General features: G+C 28.8%; 1 protein-coding gene across 1 annotated transcript in view; it reads left to right on the top strand.

Moving 5' to 3' along the window:
- LOC106688046 (protein bowel) overlaps positions 1–13598 on the top strand; it is a 111376-nt gene that overhangs the window by 797 nt on the left and 96981 nt on the right. The window lies entirely within an intron of this gene.

A 13598-nucleotide genomic window follows, 5' to 3' on the forward strand; every position in this document is an offset into this window, starting at 1 on the left:
TACATAAAATTCTTTTATAAAAATAAATTTTTTAAAATATAAATGTATGTATGAAAAATGCTAGATTTTTTCTGTTGAGTAGTTCAAGTGTTTTTACATTAAATAAGGAAATTAAATATGAATATCATATACATAAAATGAACTTAAGATATAATCGTTTTTGAAAAATTGTTATAATGCGTTTTCTGTCTAATAATTAAAAATCCATAATTCGTCGGTGATCTGTAAAAAAAACAAAACAAAAAAAAAAACAACCAACAAATAACTAAAACAAAAACAACCAAATATAGTTATTTTTACAAATAAAAAAAACAAACAATTATATGAATAAACTTAATTAATATGCGTTTTTAAAAAGTTTATCAATAGTTTTATAAAACTACTGAGAGATTAAAGTAAACTATGATAATTTTTTTTTTTTAGAAAACAATGATTTTTGTTTTTATAGTTCAATATTTTCTTATTGAAAAATAATAAAACATTCACAATAGTAGTATAATCAAAGTAATTTCATTTGGAGAAGATGTTCGGGAGGTGCGGTCAGCAAATAAACAAAAACTATTTATTTGTGCCTACTAATTTCAAAACTTTTTTCTTATATAATGAAAAATGTTTGTAATATGTTTTCAATATAATATTTGAAAATTTCTACAATGGTGTTGTAGGTGGTCTGTAAAAGTATATAAAAAAAATTCACAAACGTTTTTTTTATAGGGAACCTAGTACACTCCTGATTGTGTTTCTTATGTTTTAAGTAATTGGTGCCAAGGACTATTCCAGTATAAAGACGAAAAATCAAAATCAAAAACATTTTCAACCCTAACATTTTTGATTTCGGCCTTTTTACAGAATACCTACAATATAAAAAATCTACTAAACTTAAAACTTTGTGTTATATTATTTAATACCTAAATGTTGATTAAAATTTATTCTAATTTTATTTTTTTAAAAAAAAAGAAGAATAAAAACTGATAATTGAATCATTATTAATAGTATATTTGAAAAATACAACAAATTTCCTAAAAATATTTTATTAACTATATCTTAATTATCAATCTGACTTTCAATTCAGACTTCCAAATTCAGTTTGGAGTTACTTTTGAATATTGGGACAAACTTATCGTAATTGATAAGGTAGTAAATTCAATAGAAAAGTATAATATTAAATTTTAATAATGATTTCAACTTATAATTTTAATTAAAGCCTTGTTCCCACAATAAATAAATCTCCAAAAATAGGAATCCTAATTATTTATTAAATTTAATTAATTTCATTAACAATTAAATTAATTAGTTTAATTTAATAATAAATTTCTTCAAGTTTTAACTTTTTTTTCTGTTTTACTTTCGGTTTTTTAACATGATATCCTATTTTTAATTATTTATGACATAAATAAATGTTTTTTTCTCGTGGATTATTTTGAATAACATGAACGTGTTGTATCATGTATTCTAGTCTCAGGCATTTATTGTATCAAGAGGATATAAATAAATATCAACAAGATATTTACAACCTTGTACTATCTCTTAAGTATTTTATTTGCATTCATCTTTATGATATAATTAACCTAATATCATATATATTACTGTTGTTGGTGGCAACTATTCTTACCCGTCATTTTACAGACACTGATAAATTGAGGAGTCTGCCATAAAAAATTAATACATTCATGCCCCAAATGAAATGAATTTTTGAAAAATAAAAATTCTAAATTCAAAACATATTCAGTTTATTGCAAAATATAAAACGTTTCCTTGTCATTATTTTTATTATTAAAAAAATAAATCTTCTACCTGACTTCTTACTATATTAATTTTTCAATAAAAATTTTCATAAGTAGATATGCTGACTTATGATAGAAAACTCTTAAATTTAAGTTATGAGTGGATGGAGGAATTACCAATATGAATATCAGATTAATTTAACTCAATGCACTTTTTTTCCTATTTTAGAGTGGAAAACTCAGTTTTTAACTTATTAAAACTATCGCAATTTATGATTTTAAAAAATTAAACATAACGCTATGTAGAAAGGAATAATTAAAATATAATTCCAATCAGAAATCAACATTTTCCGCAAAATGTCATATTGTACCTTCATATACAATGTTTTTTAGTGTTATAATAAACTTCTGTACGCCTCTAAACAATCAATATATTTATATTTTTAAAGTTAAAGTTATAATAACAATAAAAGCTTAGGGAACCTGACGGTTCGACGCCGACACTACGAAGCGTTCTCTACATAGCATTGTCCAACTCTACTAAATCAGTCTTAACGCAATCCTCCCATCTACGTTTCAAAAGTGATGAAAAAAAAAATTGTGTCACAAATTACTTGTAATTATAATCTAAATGTTAAATAATATGCATATGTATTGTTTATCATTTAGATGTATGTATTTTCTTACAGTAAATTATATAATATATCTAACTATTATTACAATTATTCTGTTAAACTGTTTTAATAATGCATAGTTGCAAAAAACTAACTAAACAAATTTTATCTATAATACGACAATAAACTTTTTGAACTACATTATGGAGCGTTAAGGTGACTTTAATGTGAGAGTCTCTTTAGTACGACGTTTGTAGGTTTAACGTGTCCCTAAATAAATAACATTATTTTTAATAATTTATTTTTATTTACAAAAGAGGAAGTAAACGATTACTGGGATCAAGAATATATCAACATAGTAATGATAAAGATCCGAATAAAATAGCATTGATGATATATCTATCCAGAAATAAACACACTTTTAATTTTAAAACTATTATGGTATTACATAAAGAAAATAATTTAAAGAAAAATGCTATAAGCTATTTATATATTGGAAAATATTAATTATACTGTTAATTTCAAATCAAATAGAAGGAATTTGAACCAGCATTATGATGGAATTTTTAGCAAAATTGATTTTTAATCAAAACGTTTATGTAATATATTATAAAAAAAAAATTATTGTTTATCATTGCTGGAGCTATAAATATAAAAATCTAATAACATTTCTCATTGAAAGATGAAAGAAATAATACTTCCAATCCGCAAAGAAGGCGGTAAAGCAGAAAGAAAAAGAAAACAGAAGAAAAGATATAAAGACAATGATTGAGTAGGAATTATTCATTAGAAAGGACAGGGCGATAGACCCCGAGACTGCGGCGTCAGGAGTGGACCATAACACTCTCCAATCCCCGTCTTCGTTCCAGCAACTTTTTGTTCTTCTGTCCTATCTTCATTTTGGTCGTCGACTGGCGCTATCGGTGAATATGTGAATATCTAAGTCATTTACTAGCACGCGTCTCTTTCTCCTTAAGTCCATAAAATCTGAATAATCACAACTGCTGTAGTCACTATAATCATAGATAACAGATAAATTACAAGTGTTTGAAAAGGTTAAAAAAAAATTTCTTTCGGATCTCCATATCTTTAAAATCACCCACAACACTAGAAAAGTTAATAGAACATCATTAAAAGTAGAGTAAAATATTTTATTTTACGTTCAATAATTCCTGATATACAGTTTTTTAAAAAGCAACATTTCATTAAAAATCAGTAATTTTTTAATTAATTTTGGCAAAATTATATCTCAGGAATCATAAGACGTATAGATGTTTTATATAACTCAAATTAAAGCCAGCTGAATGTACTATAAAATAGTTTATAACGTTAATCTTCGTTTGAGTAGTAGTTTTATGATATTTGACAAAATAAATTCACATAATGTTGATTTGTAGTTGTTAAAATAAAAGTTTTGATTTATGAAAAAGTGTACCTCAGGAACCATTAGTCATAAGGATGTCATTACTCGAATTAAAGCTAGTTTAGCGTACGATAAAGTTATTTATGACATGTTTTCGTGATATTTGCTAAAATAAATTTGGTTTTAGTGGTTCTAACACAATTTCATATCGTAAAAACTATGAAGATAAGTACCATAAACTACTTATAGTACGTTAAACTAGTTTTATTTTGAGTTTTGGCATATATCTGTACGTCTAATATATCTAAAGAAATTTATCTCAGGAATCATAAGACGTACAGATATATGCCAAAACTAAAAATAAAGCTAGTTTAACGTACTATAAAGTAGTTTATGATACTTATCTTCATAGAAGTAGTTTTTTGCGATATGAATTTTGCTTATGAAATTGTGTTAGAACAATTAAAATCAAATTTATTTTAGCAAATACCACGAAATAATGTAAACAACTTTATTGTACTGTACACTGCTTTAATTCGAGTACTGGCAGACATCTCTATGACTAATGGTTCCTTGTTCATAAATCAAAATTTTATTTGAACAACTAGAAATCAACATTTTGTGAATTTATTTTGTCAAATATCATAATAACTACTATTCCTACGAAGATAAAAGTTATAAACTATTTCATGGTACATTCAACTAGCTTTAATTTGAGTGCTAATAAACATACATACGTCTAGTTATTCCTGAGATATAGTTTGGCCAATATTAATTAAAAAATTACTGATTTTGTTTGTTTGAATATGATATAACCCTCTCACATCTTTGAGACTGGTTTAATTGTTTAAATAAAATAATTTGTATACACTTTTTAATATTTCTTTAAATGGCCATCCGTCCATTCTCAAGGAGCCAATCTTAAGTATAAATTCACATGTCACATCCAACAATTTAAAAACTTTTTGCAGGTTAGTCTGCCCAGGTCAATAAATTTAGTCAAATCAACCTTTTTGTCACTTATCATCTCTTATCACACATTATTTTTGAAAAAAATATTCTAGGGGTAAATTTATATTTAAGATTGGCCTTGAGGACAGCCAAGTTGGCCGAAACCTTTTAATTTTAAAGTAATAATAAAGAGTGTTTAAGAGTTAAGTCTAAATATAAACACAATTTTTTTATGTAAATAATAAATTAAAATATTTTTATAAATTTTATCATCATCATTAAATATTTGGAAACTATATTTTTTAAAATGTTTGTATTGGGCTAAAATGATCCAAGGATAGAAAATACCATCACGTTGTAAGACTTCATAAATAAATAAATCATAAATAAAGAAATTCAGGTGTATTGGGTCTTGGACTTCAAAACAAATTTGAATCACTACAAACACCAACTACGTGAATCATTTGCAAATATAATCTTCCATTTTGCCAATCTCCGATTTGACATTGAGCAACATTGTTTATCACTACTCGATTTTAGTGACACTTGCCATGACGGGTGTGACTGATTTGGTAATTTTATGCAGCCACATGCTTGTTTGTTTCCATTTGCTACTATTATTTTAGACTTTTGACCAATTAGTACGTGGAACAATAAATGATTATTTTTTAATGGCGCCATCATAAAGCAGTTAATGGTTACGTATTATGATAGTGCATTTTTAGCTGATATTGAGATAATATATTTTTATTTTTATCAGTTGAGGTAATTTAAAATGATAAATCGATACATTTATATATTGTTGGCCTGAGAGGAAGATTCTTAAGGTATGACGTCATTAGTAAGTGAAATGTTAAGAGGTTTATTAATCGTTAAATGAAATTTATATGCTTTTGACCTAATTTGTATGTATATGTTAGCGTTGGCTGTGGCTATACAATTAAAATAACCGCAGGATAAAGAACACAAGATAATCATAATTTCTAATAATCCATCATAATAGCAAAAGAAAAAACAAATAATAATTTTTGAATGATTAGTGCAAAATATAATTAATTTTCATAATAAAAGTAAATATATGGAAGGATAATGTGTAGTGTGACAATAACGAAGTAATAGGAAAAAAGTACCAAAGAGAATTTAGGATTATTCTGTGCACGTCGATTCCAGAGAGAGAGAAATACTTTATTTATCTATGCTGCCTAAATACATCTGGTTGCTATCTCACACAGCATACTTATCAATCCGTAATCCGACATATATAAATTACACATACATGGTATAATCAGAAAAAAAATTTCTTTTCACCTACAGTTTCCTTTTACAATCAATTTCGGTCTGTACAACAAATACAAATGTTTCAATTCATTCCTATTTTTCTTTCTCATTTCTGCTCCTCCAATTTCACCATTTCACAATTTTTTAATTCACCCGATCAACAAATTCGCTCTCCGGAATTCACTCTCCTAGGTCCTCTTCAGTGACCCGCTAAACAAATTAATATTAGACGGCAATGTCAGATCAGACCATCATTCATAGTCACAGCAGTAGATCAGTTTACCAAGAACAAACAAATAGATACATTTTACGAGAATAAGACTAACACATAGATTAAAAGGAAAATATAATAAAAAACCGGTTACAGGAAACACTTAAATGGATAAATGAGTTTAAAAACACTTACTAGACAAACAGTCTAAACTTGCAATCCATTACAAAAGACTGATGTGCATGGCTATACTAAGGCCTATCTGGACGTACGGAGTTGAGCTTTGGGGCTCCTTTAAATCCTCAAATTTCTCTCGCATCTTTAGAATCCATAATCCTTCCTAAAATTTGCAATGCTCCTTACTCCTACCAATAAAATCACCCATAAAGACCTCAATATCCCAGATTTGGCCCGTAGTAGATATACTTCCTTCCATTCTAAAATCCTTTCCACCTCGAACCCATTAGTTCTTAATCTGAATTGATACATATGAATGTTCCATATGTAACCGATCTAGTCCTAACGGGAAATCAATCCTTCCATGATAAACTTTCTAATCACCCAAACCTTTTCTGAGTTTGCTTCCTCTTTCATTCCTGTCAATTCTTTAAGGTGCCTGAAAAGAATTTTATTGTAATCTAACATCATCTTTAATATATGTAATTTTATGTAAATACAGTTATAAATTTCTGTGAATAAATGAAATTAAAAAAAAAGAGTTATTCTCTAATACCTTAAATGATATACTCCTATTCAGTTCTACTATTTTGTTCTAAATGAGAAGGATATTAATGATAAGATTAATATTAACAAGTATTTTAATTTAATTATATTTTTAATAAACTTAAATTATAAGAAACATGACGATGTAAAACCTTGTAAGTAATTAGGGGAGGATTTCAAACTAATTAATTTATTGGTTCATGTCATTTTAAAAATAATTATCTAATTTATTGTTTTTAATAAAAATACTATCAATCAAGAGTTCTTAGTATCATTGATTTTTCAATATTGTTACTTTCAAATATCTATGGAGTATATAGTGAGGGGAAGTATTGAAGCGATCGTGGAAAATTTAGAATTTGAATTTTCGACGAAAAAATACGTTTTGAGGTCCCCTGAGTCTATATAAGTAAATCTCGTAATGGTCTATTTGTGGACAGTCTAGCTCAGACCCTCAGAAATATTTTTTTGGGGCTCTCATAGGACTTGCCAAAATTCCAGATTTTCAAAAATATCATTGAAAAGTTCAATATGCCGTATTGTTAACAATAATCTGATATCAATAACTGTTTTTTTATTTGTTGTGAAGATAATCCCAAACCCTAAACCGTTTAATTTTGTTCATAACTTTTTTTCTACAGGAGTATTCGGGGATTTCAATAGCTTTAAACCATGTGAACATTTTGGAAAAAAACAGCATATTCAAATCAGTACAGCATTTAAATAGTTTAAATAGTAGACAGAGATTCGAACCATTCCCTCCAATTGTCATACATACAAACAATGTCAATAATTTAAAATTTCATTCCTCGGATGTTTAAATGGTAGAACTCGTAAAATCCCAAAGTGCAGCCATTTCTCAACTGAAGAAACCAAAAGACACGATAGAATTGTTACCACCTACACATTTTACTGAAAAAAAAAAAAACCCTGACATGGGATTTTTTAAAAAAAATTTTCTGGTTCCCCAAAATTCCAGATTTTCAAAAATATGTTTGAAAAGATCAATATACCGTATAATTGATAATAGTTCGATTTCAATATTTTTTTTTTTATATGTTGTGAATTTAATCACCAACCCAAAAACATTTGCTGCTAAACCTGAAAAGGAAAATTTTAGCTATGCATTTTTCTACCGGACAATTCAGGTATTTCAGTAACTTTAAACCTTGCCAATACGACAGGGAACATTTTGGAACAAACAGCATGTTCATATCAGTCCAGTAATTATAAATTTTAAAGTGAACAGAGATTCGAACCATTCCCTTTTATATATAGATCTAGTAAGCTATGACCATAAAATTTTAAACATTTCTTTTTTTTTTTTTACTAAATAAATCAAAAAACGATACGGAATAATTGTGGGACAATTTTTAACGAACTGACATGAACCTGTAATAAATTTCCATCTAGCTTATGCTAAAGATGCTGCCATATATCTTTCAAATTTCATTATGGGCCTTGCTTTAGATACCCCAAGCTTCGAGGCATAAGACATTACTCAAAACGGGCGCCTACATTCTAGGGTGACTATATTTTCTTTCTTTATTTATTTATTTTTTTTTTAAAGCATAGCATAAAGTTATCTTTCACAAAAGTGTTGTACTTTTAATTGTTAGAGAATACAATATTTTAAGAAGTATAGAAAATCTATCAGTAATATTGATAATCACGATTAATAAATACCAATTTACATTTTATCCTCTTAAATTATTTATCATAGATTATATAGGATATATTTTTTAATATTTTATTATTTCGGACATTCTTGATATTACGGTTTTTGTAAACCAGACCAAGTATTTCTTAAATTATTAAAAAAAAAAGTTGTAATCATTTTATAAAATGATTATAGTCCGGGTGTAGTCAAAAAGTAAATAAAATAGTATAAAAAATATTTATTTTGAGCAAACGTTTCGCCCCAATTTTAGTGCTTCATCAGGGATAAAAAAGATACAAACGACTAAAAATATGTTAACAGTATAAGAGACTAAGATAACAAAATAAAAAGTAAACTGAGTTGGGAAATAAAAATATTATGTGAAAAATCATATTAAAATGAATAAAGTAAATTAATGAAAATATAAATAAGTATTAATAAATATAAATGCATTAAAATGTTACACATAAAATAAACAGAAGTAATAACATATAGAAATCAGATATAAGAGAAATGTAATTCAAATGAAATACACACTAAAAGAATATAAATTAGCTATTTGGTGCCTATTATGAAATAAAAAGTAAACTACGGTAGGGCTAAAAAAATATGTAAAATTATGTGAAAAATTGTTCAATAAACAAAGTAAATAAAATAAAAATAAGATGTATTGCGATAAGTATAAATGAGATATAGTAAAGTATTAGACATAAAATGAATAGGAGAAGTAATATCAAAGAGAAAAACAGATATAAGAGAAGCATTAAATAAATAAAGTACACCTTAAAAGAATATAAATTACCTATTTGTGGTTTATTACAATATTAATTCTTGCATATACAAAAATCAAAACTACCGTACCTTCTTGATACCACTATATCAAATTTGACTTGACTATTGGGTAGTGTTGGGGGCGGGATGGCAAAGAGGTAAGGCGCTACTGACTTCAAGGATCTGAGTTCGAATCCGGCCGTGGCAGATAATTATTTATTCTGTTACTGTAGCCGTGAGTCAACACTGTGGGTTCTGGAACCCTCCTGGGGTCCACCCAGCCTCTTAAATTGGGTGAAAATCTGGCGGTCGAGCATGATTTTGACCTAATCACCTCCTTGCACAACCGTTGTTCAAAGTACTGATCCCCCTGACACTTCATGGGTAGTAGCGGTTCATATTATTATTATTTATTAGGTGGTATTAAACATTACCTTTTCACTATAGTTACACGTAAAAGTTATGTTGTATATCTATTGATAGTATCTCTTCAGATGCTTCTAGCTTACTAATAAACATAAAAACTAACCAATTACAATGTTTACAAACACGTTCCATGATGGCAGGACGAACAACACACACGATTTACGAGTGGATATAATGATGGAATCTTCTCCTGAAAGTAAACCAAGCTGCTCTATGTCATTGTATACTGACGCGTTGTATACCCGGACAGGACGGTAGCCTGTAGGAAGCAACAGGGTGCCCTGGGTTTTTTTTACCCCCAAACCACTTCCCCTGCACCCGTAGATAGCACCGCAAGGATAGTGTAAAAAGGTACGAGATAGTGGTCTCTCCAAGGTGACAGTCGTAATAGGTTACCCTCTTTCTCATCACAGGAATATATAACGGAAATAATTACATCTTGTATCTTATAAAAATATACAATGGTTAGGCATTAAAACATAGATAAATCATAGGCTTGTTTTAACTTCTTTTGATAATCATAAAACTGGTGGGCAGAAGAAAAACTATACTGCGTTTGCTTCTTCTAGGTTGATGACAGTCAAAAGTGTTCGGGTCATCTGTGGTTTAGGGAGTTAGGGAGGTGTAGGTCTTAACCTCGGAACTGCAGCGGTGCAGGTTCAAACCAGGTCTATAGGGTTGATTTTTATTTGTGTGGTTGTCCCACGAAATGAAAATTGATCCCACCATGGTTAGAATTAGTACACTGTATATAACCTTGCCGTTTGTTAAAAAAGAAGAAATATGTTGAATGGAACAAACCTAATATCATACACCTGGAAAATTAGTTGTCGGTTGAGGACATCGGAGGGATTCAATGTATGCATTTTGATGGATGGTTAAGAATTACATCCTAATCCGAGTTCGGTCACTAACTTGTTTCGCGTACTTCTACCACCAAAACTACTTCATCATTCGATTCAACACGACAAAGTATATAGAGTATGGCCATTAAAATCAATAAAGGGATAAATCGGAGAATGATCCATATCCAGAGAATTGAGCGATTGATCCCACCGTATGGAGGTTAGAAAGGAACTCATAGTAGTAAAAAGCCATTTATTGATAACAGAAGTTTCGACTCAGTGCATGTCTTTATCAGTTAAATCTTCATGAAGCTTAAATCTGTACGACGGTTAGTTAGAAATAAGATCACAATTCACAGTACAATTAATTGCTTTTTATGATTCATTTTGGGGTCCCCAGGGACGCTTCCTTCACCCGATTTTATGAAGAATTGGAGTGACTTTATCCCTCCTTTTGTCGTAAATATTTTCTTGATTCCTTCCTCTGCCACGTTATCCAATCCCGCCGTTCATCGTACATCTTTGATATACTTCAATGTAAATCCTCAGTGCATTCTCGCAATACCCGCTCACGGCCTTCAGACTTATATGTAACTGCCCATCGAATCGCAGCCTTTGCTAGATCTTTCTTCATCCCTGTGGAATTCTATTTCCTCCTCTATTGGTAGTTCTAATACCCTTCCAACCTTCAAATCCCGTATCTTCGACCACCTTCTGTCCATCCAATGCCGGAAGAATAACAATTGAAAGTTTCAAACAAGAAAATATATAAATCTATTTCCTGTACTTAATGTTTCAGATTTTTGTCTATTCTTGTAAATTTGCATATTTGCAGAAATTGTACCTTTCCAATTATTATTTTTTGTTTAATTATATTTGATTTCTATGTTTTTTTCTATTACTTATTATGAGAAGTGTTTGTCATCTTATGTTTTATCATATGACATATAGTTTTACTTTATTTATTCATTTCTTATTTTATATATTCTGTTAATTATGGTTGTTCATTTTTAACTTTTTAAATTCATTATTTTATTATATTTTATGACGTTTTATAATTTCATTTATATTTTGTATTTCACTCTAAGGATCTAAAGCCAAATTTTGACGCCTGTATATTACTCTAAAGGGATCAATCCCAGAATAAATAAAGAATATTATTATTATTAGTATTAAAAGAGCCTGGGGGAAAAAAAATCAGTTATTTCACCCTAATTTTTTATTACTTTAACGAAAAAGACGTATAATTACTTATAAAACGTGATGAGCCTGTCAAGTATAGTTAGATGGAATAGAAAATGACGATGAAGTTTAAAAAAATTCGGAGATAAAATTTTTTTTTTTCATTTCGAGCTCCATATCTTTGTAACTACCCATAGCACTAGAAAACATGATTGAACATCATTTAAAGTAAAGCAAATTTGCTAAAATATGCGCGATAGTAGATCTGTTTACGTTAAATATGTCCTGAGATACAGTTTTTTTAAAAAGCAACATTTCATAAAATATACTCTGAAAAATCAGTGTGAATTTATCTTTATCTCAAGAATCATGAGACGTACATATGTCTATTAGCACTCATATTTAAGATAATTTATCGTGCTATAAAGTAGTTTATTACATTTATATTCGTAGGAACAGTAGTTTCCATGATGTTTGCCAAAATAAATTAACATGATGACGATTTCTAATTTCTGACAAAACTTTTGCTTTATAAAAAAATATGTCTCGTAACCAACGAAATAACTCCGAGCTTAGCCCTAGTGTATCTGATTCATGCTCTAGAGAGATTTGAGTCTCTTTCGGATTTTGCGGTACTGTGTCAGTCATTAATGTTTGTACCAGTAGGTTTGAGTGTTAAATGAGTACCAGAACCCATAACGAAAATTCGGCCAAGTGACACGGTCGTAAATCACCTACTCCGGTTGTTTCTTGGCTCCAATAACTGGTCTCTTGAAGTCCATCTGCAACCACACAGGTGCTTGACGGCCATACCCTTGACTGAATTATCATGTCTTGGTACACATTTGGTGGATACCTTAATGCTAATTTGTTTTATTTACTTTTTCATTGGCATGATTCGAAAATAATTTCGTTTAGAGTTTAGTGAAGATTTGTATTTCCAGGATAAGTCAAACATTAAAAACAGAACATTGTTTTCCTAAAAGCAATCGTTTCAAACTAAACATACATCCTATAAATAGGGCTAAAATATATCAGAGACCAGAGATGGGCAAAAACTAGCTATTAGTTTTGTAGTTGCCCAACTCTGTCAGAGACTAGAAGGCCCGGCAGTGCTTCGGTATTTCTGCATTTGAGGATGTATATACATTAATTGAATACTATTGAAACTTATCCATTAATATATAGACGAAGTGATAAGACGTAACTATACTAACATAAATAGTAACACCTAACTTCTAGTCCAAACTAAAATACTCGTCCAGTTTAGTTGATTTTTTCTTATTCCTTTAAACAATTTGATTATTTATGATATTGTCTTATACATACTACATAAAAGAAGAATAAGTTTTATATAATAACCCTCATCGTGCTTCAATATTAGTGCTGTATTGAAATAAATTCAGACTGACATATCTATCAAAGTGTGGTCAAAGATTTTTTAGGAGTGAAGCAAACTTGATACTCGTTTTTAGCACCTTAAGAAAACCTTGAATACGAATTTCCGAAAAAATAAAATTTTTTGGTTGATATTTTCGCCTTCTTTTCATTGGGCCTTTTTTTTTTTTTTTTTATTTCTTTTGAAAAATCAATAAAATATAATTAATTTCAACGAATCTACACCACACTTGGCAGTGGTTTATGGCTCTATCAACTGCACCAAACGGGAGATTTATAATAAAATGATTGGAAAGTTTTTCTTTATTTGAAACTAATATTTCAAATTTAATATTCTTATTGCAATATTATAAGGGCATTAAATATAAATTTTGAAATTGGATAAAATGCAGAGAAGTCGTGAACTAGTTAACTGTTACTATTTCTAGGAAGAACCATTTTTAGACATATAC

This window comes from Halyomorpha halys, unplaced genomic scaffold (genome assembly GCF_000696795.3).
Source record: "Halyomorpha halys isolate HHAL.00 unplaced genomic scaffold, Hhal_1.1 Scaffold1044.1, whole genome shotgun sequence".
Taxonomy (NCBI): domain Eukaryota; kingdom Metazoa; phylum Arthropoda; class Insecta; order Hemiptera; family Pentatomidae; genus Halyomorpha; species Halyomorpha halys.